The following is a 16,943-nucleotide window of genomic DNA, read 5'->3' as shown; positions in this document are numbered from 1 at the left end:
CATCCCATATGGTTCCCCCAAGCCAGGAGTGATTTCTGAGTGCATACCCAGGAGTGACCCCTGAGCATTACTGGGTGTAGTCCAAAAACCAAAAAAAAAAAAAATGCTGAGATGTTTCTGAAGCAGGAATCTGGGTGACATATATGCTGGAGGTAGAACAATACATCAGAGACAATGGAATGTGACTTCATGCTGTTTTCTAGACATTAAGCTAGACCTATTTCTACTTTCTGGAGCTGTGGGACCACCCACTTCCTTATAGAGAAGTAAGTTGGTGAGAGAGGAAATGAAAATAGAACAGTTCACTTTGGGATGCTCTTTTGGTTGTTTCTTTGGTGCATACTTCACCATAGTTCACTTTGGGATGCTCTTTTGGTTGTTTCTTTGGTGCATACTTCACCATATGCAGTTGTACCCCCAGAAGTTGAGAAATAACACTACTATATTCTCTGTGTTCTGTCAGAGGTCTTACCTATGAGGAGGTTTTCCTGAGCATGACCTGCTCAGATTTCTTAAGACCTATAAACTATTATGTTTAGGGTTGGAAAGAATAGTCTTCTACAGATACATGCTGTAATATTGGGAGGGGGCGGGTAGAGAAAGCTAAAGATTTACTTCGACAAAATTGGTGGGGAGGTTTTTAGGGATTAGGTGATAGGGAAGTTCATGAAACTCTGGGTGAAGGCCTGCAAGGGTTTTGTCTACATATCTCTGCTTTTGGATTTGTTTAAAATTTTCCATAAAATACCCTATAAACAATACTTGTTGTTCAAAGTAGGGTAGGGAATAGGGTAGGTGCTGAGTTGATTTGAGTGAAGATGCCTTTAATGCTTTTGGAACACTTTATATGAATGTGGGCTAGGTTTGGAATGAGAGTTTTAATTTTATTATTTTAACTATTTTTTATTGATTGAGTTCCTATAATTTGCATTACTGATAATTATGGTCTCCCATGTACATAACTCCTTCCCTCAAGGACCTCCAATACCTTTCCCTTTCAACTCCCCTTGTTTATGCACACACACACACACACACACACATAGAGTCAATTATGTAGATCTATCTTTCCTCTTATGGTGTTGTCATTGGTCTTTTGTTGACTAACTTACTGTAAATTTTTAAGTTACATAATTGAGATAGATCATTCTAAATTTAGCCATATATTGACTGACTTCACTTAGCATGATATTCTTTAGTTTTATTCATATCCAAATACCATGATTTTGTTCTTTCCCAGAGCAGTATGGAATGCCATACTATAACTTCTTATATATTTATCCATAAATAGGCATTTGGGTGGTTTCCCTATCTTGGCTATTATGCTAAACATTGCAATGAACATAGGTGAGATGCACCCTTTGGAATTGATGTTTTTGTATTTTGGGGTAGATGCCAAGAAGTGGTTTCAGTGAGTATGAGAGGTCTATTCCTATTTTGTTTTTGTTTTTGTTTTTGGGCCACACGCATTGATGCTCAGGGGTTACTCCTGGCTATGCACTCAGAAATCGCTCCTGGCTTGGGGGAGACTGTATGGGATGCCAGGGGATCCAACTGTGGTTCGTCCTAGGCTAGCGCTTGCTAGACTCCTTACCTCTAGCGCCACAGCTCTGGTCCCTATTCCTATTTTTTGAGTGAGCTCCATATTGTCTTCCAGAAGGTTAAACCAGACAACATTCCTACCAACATAGAATGAGGATTTCTTTCTTACTATAGCCCACCAATCCTGGCTGTTTCTAGACTTTTTGATATGTGTCATGAAATGAGAGTTCTTAATATTTTTCTCTTAGGGTGGAGGTATGGGATGCATGCTGGGAACAGTGATGGAGGGAGATCCACACTGTGGTAGGAATTGCCCTAATTCACTGTCACTATGTACCTTAAATATAACTGTGAAAGACTTGCAATTCACATTTGTCTCAATAAACATTATACCATTTTTTCCTCTTTATCTGTAAGATTAGAGCTATTATGGTGTCATGGGATCACAACCTCCATGCTGGGGGAGCAAGAGAAAATGGAGCAGGAGGTATGACAGGTTATGACAGGAAGCTTGAGACCTCTTTCTTAGCATCTCCCCACTTTTGAGCTTTCCTAAAAAGGACAATTTTGAGAGAACTGAAGAACAAAATCTGACTAAGGGCCATGAGGACTGTGCTGACTTTAATGAGAGCTTGGTTTCATGTGCAGGGGTTCTGGCAGATTCTGAAGGTCTGTGAGAGGCTCCAGATGCTTGGAAGAAAATAAAAGGAGTAGGAGGACTTGCTTGTATTTTATGGGAGAGGGGTCTCTAAGCAGGGCTCTGGAGACTTAGGATTCTGTCTGGTAATTCTTAGCTAACTGAAATAAGGGTTCAAAACAAGAACCTCAAAAGTGCTACATCTGACAATACTCTAGGGACCACATGCCTCTGGGGACTGAACTAGATAGTTAGCTGAGTGTAAGGTACTTACCTTTATTCCTTTATGATCTTTCTGGTAATGTTTTTGTGTTTTAATCCTGTCTATAATAACTGAGAGATGGGTTCCTGAGACATCATGACTGGATATCTTTCCCATCCTCATCATGCCCTCTATACTGACACAATGGTACAGGTAACATATCTGAGATGTATTGAAGAAATATGATGGGAATAGGTCAAAAGGAAGGATATATATTTTTTAATTTTTATTAAAACCATTGTGAATTACAAGTCTTTCACAGTTGTATTTCAGGCATATAATGACAGTGAATTAGGGTCATTCCCACCATCAGTGTTGACCTCACTCCTCCAGAATTCCCAGCATGTATCCCATAAATCCATCCTTAGCCCCCTGGACCACTAGTGTAACAGGTTCATTTTGTGTTTAGCTTATTATAGTTTGGGTCACTTGATCCTATTATAGTTATATTTGGTTTGAGTATTTAGGTCTGACCAATTTTTTCCACTCAATGTTTCTGAGATTACGTGGCCCCTGGGTCCCCTCCACTTTTATTTTTCATTTCTCAATTTGTAGAAATACATAGAAATATGAGGTAGAACAAAATGATTCATGTTCTAAGGTTCTATGAAAAAAGAGAGAAAGTTCATATTTTGAAGATATAAATAAAATTAAAAGAAGGGAAAACAAAGGGAAGGCAGATGTGGCAAGTTTTTTGTTTTGTGTTGTGTTGTTTTGTATAGGCACAGTAAATGTTTGGGAAATTAGAAAGGAAATTATCTTGGCCTATGAGATGCAAGGTGTCTCCATCCATGAAGCATACTGCCATGAGATCCACTACAGGTTCTGGCATGTTGATTGTCCAACCCCAAGGTCTCTCTTTATGGTCCCAGAGAAAGTTCTGCTCAGTTGCATTTGTCAAAGTCAATCTTCCATAATTAGAGATCTTGGTTTTTGCACAGAATCTAGGACAAAGCCTAGGATAAAGTAAAAGGAAGAATATTTTGTTGGTTTGTTTAAGGCTCAGAAATTACTCCTGGAGATAGCACAGTGGTAGATCTTTTGCCTTGCACACAGCCATGGTTCAAATCCTGGCATTCCATATGGTCTCCCGAGCCTGCCAGGGGCAATTTCTGAGTGCAAAGTCAGAGAGCACAAACGCAGTCCCCCACTACCACAAATTATGTACTTTCCCACATTTGGGGTCAGCACATCCAGAGTACTTAACCCAAGTGCTGCCCGGTGTGACCCAAAAAATGAAAACAAACAAACAAACAAAAAAGAAATTACCCTTGCCAGGCTCAAGGAAGCAATATAGGATACCTGCATGCAAGGCAAACAGTCTATCCACTGCACTATCACTTTAGCTCCAGGATTTTTTTTTTTTTTTTTTTTTTTTTTGGTTTTTGGGCCACACCTGTTTGACACTCAGGGGTTAGTCCTGGCTATGTGCTCAGAAATCGCTCCTGGCTTGGGGGGACCATATGGGACGCCGGCGGGTCGAACGGCGGTCCGTCCTACACTAGCACTTGCAAGGCAGACACCTTACCTCTAGCGCCACCTTCCCGGCCCCCAGGATTATTATTATTATTATTATTATTATTATTATTTTGGTTTTTGGGCCTCACCCGGCGTTGCTCAGGGGTTACTCCTGGCTGTCTGCTCAGAAATAGCTCCTGGCAGGCACGGGGGACCATATGGGACACCGGGATTCGAACCAACCACCTTTGGTCCTGGATCGGCTGCTTGCAAGGCAAACACCGCTGTGCTATCTCTCCGGGCCCCAGGATTATTTTTTAATCATGGTGTCTCTTAGATAAAAAAGCAATAAAGATTTTTTTCAACTATCTGCATTTTAAAAAATGGTCTCTTGGGCTGGAGGGATAGTATAGATAGTACAGGAGAGATAGTATAGGAGGATAAGGTGCTTGCCTTGCGTGTGGCCAATCTTAGTTCCTTCCCTGAAACCACATATGGTCCTTTGAGCACAGAGCCAAGAGTAAGCCCAAAGCTTCTAGGTGTGACTTCCCTAATAAAATAAAGAAAAAGGACTGGAGTGATTGCATAGTGGGTAGGGAGCTTGCATAGCATGTGGTTAACCCAGGTTTGATCCCCAGGATATCCCATATGGTCCTCTAAGCTTGCTAGGAGTACCCTGACTGCCACCTAGTGTGGTCCCATAATACACCCCAAATTTTTTCTTTTATTTTCTGAGGGGAGAGCACAAACACAGTCCCCCACTACCACAAATTATGCAGTCGAGTTTCCCACATTTGGGGAAATCGCAGGGGTCAGCACATCCAGAGTGCAATGAATAAGCCTCGCCCTGGGGAAACCACCTTCGTGATCATGGTATCTTCCTTGCCAGGTAAGTATAATACAATCCAAATTTATGGTTTAAAACCATGAGCATTTTATTGTCTTCCTGATTTGGTAAGTCCCCTAGGCTCATTGGAGTCTGTTAGGAGACTACAAATAGATAACTCCTAGAGTCTTCTCATGCCTGAGCACAGTTGGCCTTTGCATGTTATCTCAAATTTTTGGCTTCCTCACACTCTCTTTATTAGGGATCTTCTCTATAGAAGAACTAAGTTTCTTACATCCAGGCTTGGGAAGCCCAAGTGCCACAATGGAGGCATTCTCACTTTTTATGTGTCAACATTTGCTACCTAGTCTGCTTAATACTCCCAGCAAACCTGTGAGCAAATAATCTCAGAATAAACTATCACCCTAAAGTGCACATGGGCAGTACATGGTGGAGTCAAGGTTCAAAATCAGGTCAGTCTGATGGCAACATTCATGATCTCCTCACAGTCCTTGCTAAAGAGTCAAGGTCCACCATGGGTGGGTAGGGAGATACACGTAGAAGCACCCCTTCCTCTTACAACCAGACTCCTTAGGGATGCCTTAGCTACAAAGAGGCTTTGCTTTGCTAGCCAAGATAGATGTTTGCAATTTTCAAGGAACAAGAGTTTCTAATTTTATCTTACCTTAATTAAATTATTTGGGGTCTGTCCACAAAAGTGCCTGGGAGGCTGGATGACCGGGTGGTGTCCCAGCCACCGCAAACCTGGAGGGAAACTTTTGTGCAATGAATGGCCATTTTTGTGAGCCAGCTGAAGAATGGCTGGCAGAAAGTTGTTTATGAGGAGGAGTAGGTCATTGGACTCCAACGCCAGTGTCTGGAATTGAGATTTGATTAGTTTCCAAGTCAGTATGCCTCAGCAGATTATCCACTTTCTTCTTAGGTTCCTGGCCACCTTCACGGTTCAGCAAAAGTAGTGAAAACTGCATAGCCTGGATTGGACTCTGCTCCAAGTTCTCTCTCCTCTGCCGCAGCCCACACATCGGTGGGCTCTGCTGGGAAGCATTCCTTGGCAGAGGCTAGGTAGATAATATTTAAAAAATACTTCTGAAATATGCTTAGCTTCATAGCAAGACTTGAGTTAGAGGTATAACATGAGGCTGATAGACCTGCAATGCATTCCTCAAGAACTTGTTTAGGCTTTATTCCTCTGCAGAATACTACATTTGATCCTGTCTGGCTCCCCCACCCTAGTAAGGACAGGGGTGCTTTAACCCCCATGCATGGCATGACCCCTTGCTAACACACCTGAAATAAACAAACACCAAGGCACCCAGAAAAAATATTTGCCAATCCTGTGTAGTAACTGATTTTGGGTTGTGGCTCTCAGCCCAGTCCCAAGAATTGGATCATCAGAGAACTAAATAACATAAATGTTTGATTTCTATCTATAGACATTCTGCTAGACTGATTTGGGGAAACAGTCTTGACAGGAACTCCTCATGTGATGCCAATGCACAGATAAGGTGAAAAACTTGTATTCTGATGCCCCTTCTTCCTCCACACGAGTTCTATTTGAATCTGTTCATGCCTTACTGTTGGGCCAGGGCATGTCTTTTGTGTGTGTGTGTGTGTGTGTGTGTGTGTGTGTGTGTGTGTGTGTGTGTGTGTGTGTGTGTGTGTGTTATCCTAGAGCTTGGGCAAACTTGGCAAGTTCCCAGTGTATTCAGATTATGCCATCTGAGTAAAGAGGTTACTAAGATTCCAGTCACTAGACTTTGACTCCAAGGTCTACAACCTTGGAGAGTCAAGGGATAAAACTTGTAGATTTTTTTTTTTTTTTTGGTTTTTCAAGCCACACCGTTTTGATGCTCAGGGGTTGCCCCTGGCTTGGGGGGATCATATGGGATGCCGGGAATTGAACCGCAGTCCTTCCTTGGCTAGTGCTTGTAAGGCAGGCACCTTACCTCTAGCGCCACTTTGCCGGCCCCTAAAACTTGTAGATGTTTATGGAAAAGTTAGAAAATTGCTGCAAAGAGAAAATGATGACATAGTGGGCATCTCATTTAAGGAGAGCAACAAGGCCTTGGATGCCAGAACATCACTTCTGCTTTACTTCAATAAATAGCAACCTGGAGTGATGGTACAACAGGTAGGGCTTTTGCCTTGGCTGTGGCTCACCCAGGTTTGATTCTTGACATCTCATATGCTCCCCAAGTACCACTAGTATTAATCATGTATTCAGAGTCAAAAGTAAACCCTGACCATTGCCAGGTGTGGCTTTAAATTTTCTTTTCTTTCAAAAGGCTACCTATGCTTTTCATTTTTTTTTCAGGCCAAACCTCTGGAGTCATGTTAGAATCTTACACTCTCATGCTGAGTCCAGCAGCCAATCTTGCTTGGCACACTTTAGAATATATCCTGATTTAAACTTCTCATGCTCTCTACTACTCACACCACTCCCTCCTATCATCATGTCTTAATTATAATAATCTCCTAACTTGTCTCAGATTCTTTTCTTGCATCTCAACAGTCTGTTTTCCACATGACAGTTTAAATAGTCTTTTAAAATGCAATTCAAAATATGTCCCTCTTCTATTAAGAACCCTTATTGTCTTCTACATTTACACCATGTAAAATCTAAATTTTTACTATCATCTCCAAGGCTCCACATTTCTCTGGCCAGGTATTTCTGGTCTTATTATTTGACATTTTTCTTCCTTATCTCAATCCAACCCCATGAACTTGTTTAGTCTTCTGCATGCTTGTGAAATACACATTTGCCTCAGGGCCTTTGCACATACTGATCCCTCTGGTTATAGTGTTCATCTTGATATTTGTTCAGCCCACTCACCTCCTTCCTTCTGGCTCTTATTAAATTGTTATCAAAGAGGATTTCCATCTTTTAATTCTGAGCCTTCATCTCTCCTGAGATTTTAGGTGTGTTTCCTGTAAACAGCAAATGAATGGGCTTTATTTCCTGATCCAAACCTTCATTCTGTGCATTTTGATGGAAGAGTTTTGTTCATTGGCATCCAAAAGAATTATTGTCAGATAGGGTTGTCATGTTATTAGGATTGTTGTTGCTACAATTGGTTATTTGATTTCTATAAATGACCTTTCGGTAGTTCATTTAGAATTGATTTGTTATCACAGATGTTGCAAGTTCTTTTTTATCTGAGGATTTTTTTAAATCTCTCCTTCCCATATAAAAGAAAACTTTGCTTCTTAGTGAACTCTAGGTTGAAATTTCATTTATTCAGTAATTTGAATAACATCATTCCACTATTGCTTGGACTGTTTTCTATGGGAGATCTAGTGTGATTCTTATATTCTTTCCTTTATATTTAAGGTTTTTATTCTCCCTTACCACTTTAGGAAGTTTTCCTCTCTTTCTTTGGTTTTTGGTTTTGATTACTATATATCTTAGTATTGTTCTGCTTGAATCTATTTTTGGGGGGATACTTTTTTGGCTTCTTGAATTGGTACAACTACCTATTTCCAGAAGGTGTGGGAAATTCTCTGTTGTTATCTCTCCACTACTTGTTCTTATTCTTTGCCTTTTTTCTCACCTTTTAGTATTTCTATAATTTCAAAATTATTCCTCTTGTATTTGTTCATTAAATACCTTACATTTTCTTCCATACTTCTTTCCTCTGATATCTTTTTAATTTCTTATCAATACTGGCTTGTAATTTGCTTTCAAGTTAATCTATACCATACTTACCCTGTGCTATTCTGCTGCTATGGCTTGTGTGCTCTTTTAGTTCCTTTAATTCTTTTTGTATGAATTCTCTCATCTTCTGAAAAAGTTCTTCTTTGAATTATTTTAATTTCTCCTCTCTTGATTGCTTAATTTCACTGACTAGTGCTTTTTTAATTTCTTTTTTTTAATAATTTTTATTTTAATCATAGTGGCTTACATGTCGTTCACAGTAATAATTTAGGTACATATTAACATTGAATCAGGGGAATTCCCATCACTGAATTGTCCTCCCTCCACCTCCGGTCCCATCCTGCCTCCCATATCCTCCACCCTCACATCCGGGGCTGCTAGAATGAGTGGTCCCCTCTGTCTAGCTTACTACTTAGTGATCTTACAACTGTTTGGTCTTGGTACCGCCATTATTTCCCCCTCTAATTTGGAGACAGGACTAGATAGTTCAAGTTATGTGGTTTTGTTTGAGGAAGAGAAAAGTAATAAAATGGGGTATAAATCAAATACGCTGACAAAGGGCAGAGTCCTTCTAGAGACTCTCATCCTCGGTTTGAGAGACGAAGGGGGAAAAGAAGGCGAAACAACACAACAGTACACAAAGAAGTATCAAATAAAATATCCAGTGAGCACTACAGCAATAAAGAAAAGCACCACATAATTGCCATGGTCTTGAAATAAAAAAAAAACAAAAACATGACAGTGCACAAAAAGGAAGAAGTGAAAAGTAGAAAGAAAAAGTAAATATATAAATAAAAATGGAGACAATGGACTGGCCTTAGCTCAGCAGTTACTTCGCAGTCACAAAGCTTTTCTTTGAAACCAATCACCTCTGGTGGTTCGAGTCCCGCGGGTGCTTTCCAGTCCTTAAAAAAAAAAAAAAATTGGAGACAACAACTTCAATATCCACAACAAAACAAAGAAATCAACAAAAACTAGATAAGTAAATAAAAGAAAGATTATTTTGGGCTTTTTGTCTCTCTCTTTTTTAATTTTTTCCCTCCTGCATAGGCACAGTAAGTATTGGGGGCATTCAAAAAGGAATTCCCTTGGCCTAAGAGATACAGGGTTTCTCCACCCTTGGAGTATATTGTCAAGGGATTAACTATAGACTCCTTTCAAGTACTTTTACTCTCCCCTTGGCACTTTTGTGAGGTATAGAAGACTTCTGCTCCGTTCTGGGTGATAAAATCAGACCTTTGTGTCTAGAGATCTCGGTCTCTGCACAGGTCAAAGAGTGGAACTTACGATGAAGTCTTTCTATATGGTTCTAGAAGTTCTGTTTCCTCAGTGTCATTTTAATCCGTCTTCTGTGTTGGTGGTCTTGGTCCTTGAGCCGAACCTAAGATGGAGCCTGGGATAGCATCTTTCATTATGTTTCCAGAAGACCGGTTCAGTTGCAATAGTCTCAGTCAGACCTCTGGAATTAGAGATCATGGTTGTTGTGCAGGTCGTAGAACAAACCCCAGACTAGGGCTTTTTTATTGGTCCCAGGATACATACTGCCCGGTCATGGTTCTATCAGCCAATCATCTGTAGATCGAGATCTTGGCTTTTGCTCAGATCAAAGGGTGACAAGTTTTCTGATGTTGTCTTATCATTAGCTGGTGAGGTGGGATACCCTGCTCTTAGGTCCAGTTGTCCCTAATTTCCTCGTTGTCAGGATATCATATTAGGGCTGGCACATGTTGGTGTCTGAGCAATATTAAGGATATCCCAGGTGGGATTTGGTTCCTGTAGCTGTTGTGAAGAACTGTGTCTTTTCTATGTCTGGGATCCAGGGTTCAAGGCTGGAAGGTCGGTGTCTAATCACCTGGGGTCTAAGTTGGGTCCACATGACATATTTTCAAGGTGGGAGATGCCCCTGTATTGTAATTAAGTATGAGTTCTTATTCCTAGTAGATAAGAGCTTATTTATATACATAAGATTTCTCCTTTTATTAGTGTGCCTTTGCAGGAAGAAATGGTGCTTCATTGTATTGCTGGTGCATTTGGGGGTGGAAAAAGAAGAAAACAGAAACAAGTCACACACCCAAAAAAAGATAAAAATAGAAATAAAAATATATGTGCTCACATATATATAAAGAAAAATGATTTTTAAAAATGAAATAAAAATGTAATTAAAGGAACAAAGTGATGCAGGAGACTACCTTATATTTGGGGAAAAGCAGGTAAAAAGGTAGTGTTATACAGGTCTTATACTTATGATGGAAGTATAGGTTTCCCCATTGTCTTTTGAGATTTTCTTGTGGGATATGGGTTCCATAGCGCCTTTTCATTACACACCCTGACCTTCTTGAGATTGGCAAAAGATATGCGGCAGGGAAGACTTGGATAGAGTTCTTGCATTGGGGATCCTTTTAGAGCTAAGTCTGGTATTAAGCAACAGTCCACGTTAGGAAGAGTTAGTAAGGAGGGCCACACAGCATGAGTCAGCAGGGGGTGTTAGTTGTCTTTTCTTGTAGGGTCAAGGTGTGGGTTTGAGTGAGTGTCCCTTCGCTTGGGTGCTGGGTACTGGTTCGTTGGGGTAGGAGGTCAGTCTTGCTGCCTAATGGATTAAGAACGCTTTTTAAATTTCTGTTGCTAATGTACTGGGTTTTGATTTTAGGACTTCATTAACCAGGCTCAAGCATTTTGATGGACTTGCATATTTGCCTAGGTTTCTCTTCATAACAGCAAGGCAACTGAGTTTCTTACTTTCCCCATTGTTCTTGCATTTTGTGAGTATTAATGTTGGAGTTTCAGGTTCTCTGGTTACTTGAGAGATGATCTGTTTAATTGTTTCTATCAAATAAATTGTTTCTATCAAATGGTGACTAACAGTACATTTGCATTTTATATTATTTTCCTAACTATGCAGTGTTATTTAAATATGCTAAGAAAAATGTTGACTAGTTATTCTGTTGGGTTGACTGACTTTTGAAATTGTCTACTGTCCAAGTGATATAGGTCTACAGCCCTTCTGCTCAGTAATAGAAAATTTCTTTGGAAGACATATCGTCCTTTGTGCAAAAACCAATAGCGCTAACTACAGAAGACTGACTTTGACAACCACGATTAGGCAGAACTTATCCTGGGACAAAAGAGAGACCCTAGCCTTGGCTTCAGCCTAGGCCTTGTACAAAAATTAAGAACTCTAATTCCAGAGGTTCGACTCTGACAACTGAGACTGAGAAGAACTTCTGGAACCATGCTGAAAGACTCTATCCTAGGCTTTGGCCTAGGATCTGAGCAAAAACCAAGACCACTTATTACAGAAGACTGATTACAACAAAAATGATGGAACAGAACTTCTACAACCATAAAGAGAGACTCTATTCTAGATTTCGTCCTAGGACCTGTGCAAATACCAAGATCTCTAGCTACAGAGGCCTGATTTTATCATCCACAACTGAGTGGAAAGTTTCCTGGTACCATAAAAAGTCCTTGGGGTGTTATAATGAGCATGTAAGGAGCCAGTAGTTATTCCCATGACAGTATGCTTCAAGGGCGGAGAAACCCTGAATCTCTTAGTCCAAGGGAATTCCCTTTCTTATTTCCCCAATACTTACTGTGCCTATGCATAAAAAAAAAAAAAAGAAGGAAGCACAAAACCTTGCCACACCAGTACTCTTTCCATTTTTATTTATTTATTTATATTTCTTTTTTCTGCTTTTTTCTTTTTTTTCTTTTTCACTCTTGTGGTTATTATTTGGTGACATTTTTTGTTATTGTTGTTGCTGGGTGCTTTTTTTCTGGTAGTTACTGCCTTTTCTTTTTAAAATTTTTTTTAAAATTTTTATATATTTTATTTAAACACCTTGATTACATACATGATTGTGTTTGGGTTTCAGTCATGTAAAGAACACCATCCATCACCAGAGCAAAGTTCCCATCACCAATGTCCAAAGTCTTCCTCCTCCCCACCCGACCCCTGCCTGTACTCTAGACAGGCTTTTCATTTTCCTGATACATTCTCATTATTAGGACAGTTCAAAATGTAGTTATTTCTCTAACTAAACTCATCACTCTTTGTGGTGAGCTTCCTGAGGTGAGCTGGAACTTCCAGCTCTTTTCTCTTTTGTGTCTGAAAATTATTATTGCAAGAATGTCTTTCATTTTTCTTAAAATCCATAGATGAGTGAGACCATTCTGCATTTTTCTCTCTCTCTGACTTATTTCACTCAGCATAATAGATTCCGTGTACATCCATGTATAGGAAAATTTCATGACTTCATCTCTCCTGACAGCTGCATACTATTCCATTGTGTATATGTACCACAGTTTCTTTAGCCATTCGTCTGTTGAAGGGCATCTTGGTTGTTTCCAGAGTCTTGCTATGGTAAATAGTGCTGCAATGAATATAGGTGTAAGGTAGGGGTTTTTGTGCTGTATTTTTGTGTTCCTGGGGTTTATACCTAGGAGTGGTATAGCTGGATTGTATGGGAGCTCGATTTCCAGTTTTTGGAGGAATCTCCATATTGCTTTCCATAAAGGTTGGAATAGACGGCATTCCCACCAGCAGTGGATAAGAGTTCCTTTCTCTCCACATCCCCTCCAACACTGTTTATTCTCATTCTTTGTTATGTGTACCATTCTCTGTGGTGTGAGGTGGTACCTCATAGTTGTTTTGATTTGCATCTCCCTGATGATTAGTGATGTGGAGCATTTTTCCATGTGTCTTTTGGCCATATGTATTTCTTCTTTGTCAAAGTGTCTGTCCATTTCTTCTCCCCATTTTTGATGGGATTAGATGTTTTTTTCTTGTAAATTTCTGTCACTGCCTTGTATATTTTGGAGATTAGCCCCTTGTCTGATGGGTATTGGGTGAATAGTTTCTCCCACTCAGTGGGTGGCTCTTGTATCCTGGGCGCTATTTCCTTTGAGGTGCAGAAGCTTCTCAGCTTAATATATTCCCATGTATTAATCTCTGCTTTCAATTGCTTGGAGAGTGCAGTTTCCTCCTTGAATATGCCTGTAGTCTCAATGTCCTGGAGTGTTTTGCCTATGTGCTGTTCTACATATCTTATGGTTTTGGGTCTGATATCGAGGTCTTTAATCCATTTGCATTTTACCTTCATACATGATGTTAGCTGGGGGTCTAAGTTCAATTTTTTGCAAGGGGCTAGCCAGTTGTGCCAACACCACTTGTTGAAAAGGCTTTCTTTGCTTCATTTAGGATTTCTTGCTCCTTTATCAAAAATTAGGTGATTGTATATCTGGGGAACATTCTCTGAGTATTCAAGCCTATTCCACTGATCTGAGGGTCTGTCCTTATTCCAATACCATGCTATTTTGATAACTATTGCTTTGTAGTAAAGTTTAAAGTTGGGGAAAGTAATTCCTCCCATATTCTTTTTCCCAATGATTGCTTTAGCTATTCTAGGGTGTTTATTGTTCCAAACGAATTTCAAAAGTGCCTGATCCACTTCTTGGAAGAATGTCATGGGTATCTTTAGAGGAATCGCATTAAATCTGTATAATGCCTTGGAGAATATTGCCATTTTGATGATGTTAATCCTGCCAATCCATGAGCAGGGTATGTGTTTCCATTTCCACGTGTCCTCTCTTATTTCTTGAAGCAGAGTTTTATAGTTTCTTTGTATAGGTCCTTCACATATTTAGTCAAGTTGATTCCAAGATATTTGAGTTTGTGTGGCACTATTGTGAATGGGGTTGTTTTCTTAATGTCCATTTCTTCCTTATTACTATTGGTGTATAGAAAGGCCATTGATTTTTGTGTGTTAATTTTGTAGCCTGCCACCTTTCTATATGAATCTATTGTTTCTAGAAGCTTTTTGGTAGAGTCTTTAGGGTTTTCTAAGTAGAGTATCATATCATCTGCAAACAGTGAGAGCTTGACTTCTTCCTTTCCTATCTTGATTCCCTTAATATCTTTTTCTTGCCTAATCGCTATAGTGAGTACTTCCAGTGCTATGTTGAATAGGAGTGGTGAGAGAGGACAGCCTTGTCTTGTGCCAGAATTTAGAGGGAAGGCTTTTAGTTTTTCTCCATTGAGGATAATATTTGCCACTGGCTTGTGGTAGATGGCCTTAACTATATTGAGAAAGGTTCCTTCCATTCCCATCTTGCTGAGAGTTTTGATCAAGAATGGGTGTTGTACCTTATCAAATACTTTCTCTGCATCTATTGATATGATCATGCAGTTTTTGTTTTTCTTGTTGTTGATGTTGTGTATTATGTTGAGAGATTTACGGATGTTAAACCAGCCTTGCATTCCTGGGATGAAACCTACTTGATCATAGTGGATGATCTTCTTAATGAGGCATTGAATCCTATTTGTCAGGATTTTGTTGAGGATCTTTGCATCTGCATTCATCAGTGATATTGGTCTGTAATTTTCTTTTTTCGTAGCATCTCTGTCTGGTTTAGGTATCAAGGTGATGTTGGCTTCATAAAAGCTATTTGGGAGTGTTTCCACTTGTTCAATTTCATGAAAGAGTCTTGCCAGGATTGGTAGTAGTTCCTCTTGGAAAGTTTGAAAGTATTCATTAGTGAATCCATCTGGGCCTGGGCTTTTGTTTTTGGGCAGACTTTTGATTACCATTTTTATTTCATCAATGGTGATGGGGGTGTTTAGATATGCTACATCCTCTTCCTTCAACTGTGGAAGATTATAAGAGTCCAAAAATTTATCCATTTCTTCAGGTTCTCATTTTTAGTGGCATAGAGTTTCTCAAAGTAGTTTCTGATTACCCTTTGAATCTCTGTTGTATCAGTAGTGATCTCTCCTTTTTCATTCCTAATACGAGTTATCAAGTTTCTCTCTCTCTCTTTCTTTGTTAGGTTTGCCAGTGGTCTATCAATCTTGTTTATTTTTTCAAAGAACCAACTTCTGCTTTCGTTGATCTTTCGGATTGTTTTTTGGGTTTCCACTTCGTTGATTTCTGCTCTCAGCTTTGTTATTTCCTTCTGTCTCCCTATTTTTGGGTCGTTTTGTTGAGCACTTTCTAGTTCTATTAGCTGTGCCATTAAGCTACTCAGGTAAGCTCCTTCTTCCTTCCTGATGTGTGCTTGCAAAGCTATAAATTTTCCTCTCAGTACTGCTTTTTCTGTGTCCCATAAGTTCTGATAGTTTGTGTCTTTATTGTCACTTTTTTCCAGGAACCTTTTGATTTCCTCCTTGATTTCATCTCGGACCCACTGGTTATTGAGTATGAGGCTGTTTAACTTCCAGGTGTTAAAGTTTTTCTTCTGTGTCCCTTTGGAATTCAAAAATAATTTCAGAGCCTTGTGGTCAGCGAAGGTAGTCTGCAAAATGTCTATCCTCTTGATATTATGAAGGTATGTTTTATGTGCCAGCATGTAGTCTATCTTAGAGACTGTCCCATGTACATTGGAGAAGAATGTGTATCTAGGTTTCTGTGGATGGAGTGTCCTATATATATCCACTAGGCCTCTTTCTTCCATTTCTCTTTTCTGGTCTAGTATATTCTTGTTGGGTTTCAGTCTGGTTGACCTATCCAGTGTTGACAAAGTCGTGTTGAGGTCCCCCATAATTGTTGTTTTGTTATTGATATTAATTTTCAGATTTGTCAACAATTGTATTAAATATTTTGCTGGTCCCTCATTCGGTGCATGTGTTTAGGAGAGTTATTTCTTCCTGCTCTACATACCCCTTGATTAATATAAAATGTCCATCTTTGTCCCTTACCATCTTCCTGAGTATAAAGTTTGCATTATCTGATATTAGTATGGCCACTCCAGCTTTTTTATGGGTGTTGTTTGCTTGGATAATTTTTCTCCAGCCTTTTATTTTGAGTCTATGATTGTTCTGACTCTTCAGGTGCGTTTCTTGTAGGCAGCAGAAGGTTGGATTGAGTTTTTTGATCCATTTAGCCACTCTGTGTCTTTTAACTGGTGCATTTAGTCCATTGATGTTGAGAGAAAGAATTTTCCTGGGATTTAATGCCATCTTTATATTGAAATTTGGTGTGTCTTTTGGTTAGTCTTGTCTTAAATTAGGTCTTTCAAGTTTTTCTCTTAAGACTGGTTTTGAGTCTGTAAAGTTTCTGAGCTGTTTTTTTGTCTGTGAAACCATGTATTCTTTCGTCAAACCAGAAAGTGAGTTTTGCTGGGTACAGTATTCTAGGTGAAGCATTCATTTCATTCAGTCTTGTCACAATATCCCACCCCTGCTTTCTGGCCTTGAATATTTCTGGTGACAGTTCTGCTGTAAATCTCAAGGATGCTTGCTTGAACGTAATTTCCCCTTTTTATCTTCCTGTTTTCAGGATTCTGTCTCTATCTGTGGGATTCGTCACTGTGACTAGGATGTGTCTTAAGGTATTTTTTTTCTGGTGTCTCTTTTGGTTGGTACTCTTCGAGGATTCAGAATTTGATCACATATATTCTTTAGCTCTGGAAGTTTCTCTTTAATGATGTTCTTTTTTTTTTTTTTGTTATAGCAGTGATAGTCTTTTTTTTTTTATTTAAACACCTTGATTACATACATGATTGTGTTTGGGTTTCAGTCATAAAAGGAACACCACCCATCACCAGTGCA

General features: G+C 39.5%; 1 non-coding gene across 1 annotated transcript; it reads right to left on the bottom strand.

Annotated features, from left to right (window-relative positions):
* Positions 1–4,629: 4,629 nt before the first annotated feature.
* Positions 4,630–4,793, bottom strand: LOC126017137 (U1 spliceosomal RNA). Its single transcript, XR_007498806.1, has one exon. It is a non-coding gene; the product is annotated as a U1 spliceosomal RNA (small nuclear RNA).
* Positions 4,794–16,943: the final 12,150 nt, after the last annotated feature.

This window comes from Suncus etruscus, chromosome 8 (assembly GCF_024139225.1).
Source record: "Suncus etruscus isolate mSunEtr1 chromosome 8, mSunEtr1.pri.cur, whole genome shotgun sequence".
NCBI classification, from domain to species: Eukaryota; Metazoa; Chordata; class Mammalia; order Eulipotyphla; family Soricidae; genus Suncus; species Suncus etruscus.
Note: the sequence above shows the minus strand (reverse complement) of the source record. Positions and strands in the feature narration are given on the sequence as shown.